Genomic DNA, 360 nt, shown 5'->3' with positions numbered 1-360 from the left:
ATACGAAGGAAGCACACCTTTTATCCCCCCTTGTGTGAACGATTGCTCAGTTGTTCACCGAATCGACTGTTCATCTCGCTGTATTGGCCCTGTTCATCTCGCGTTCTCCTCTCCGTTATATTCCTTGTTCTAGTAATGGGAATTCGGCGCAAGATGGCGAGGACATCAGTGGGAATCCTAAAGTGATATACATAAATGTTCTGGAGCTCTTGACGAAAATGGCAATGGTGCTGGAATGGGAAGAGAAGACACCTAAAGAAAGAGCGGGGAGAATGGATGCTCATGTGGGCGTTTAACTATGCATGTATGCACTAGTTCAGGGACGAAACACACACATATCTGTATATACATACATACATG

This window comes from Penaeus monodon, chromosome 34 (assembly GCF_015228065.2).
Source record: "Penaeus monodon isolate SGIC_2016 chromosome 34, NSTDA_Pmon_1, whole genome shotgun sequence".
Lineage (NCBI taxonomy): Eukaryota > Metazoa > Arthropoda > Malacostraca > Decapoda > Penaeidae > Penaeus > Penaeus monodon.
The sequence above is the reverse complement of the archived record's forward strand: the minus strand, read 5'-3'. Positions refer to the sequence as shown.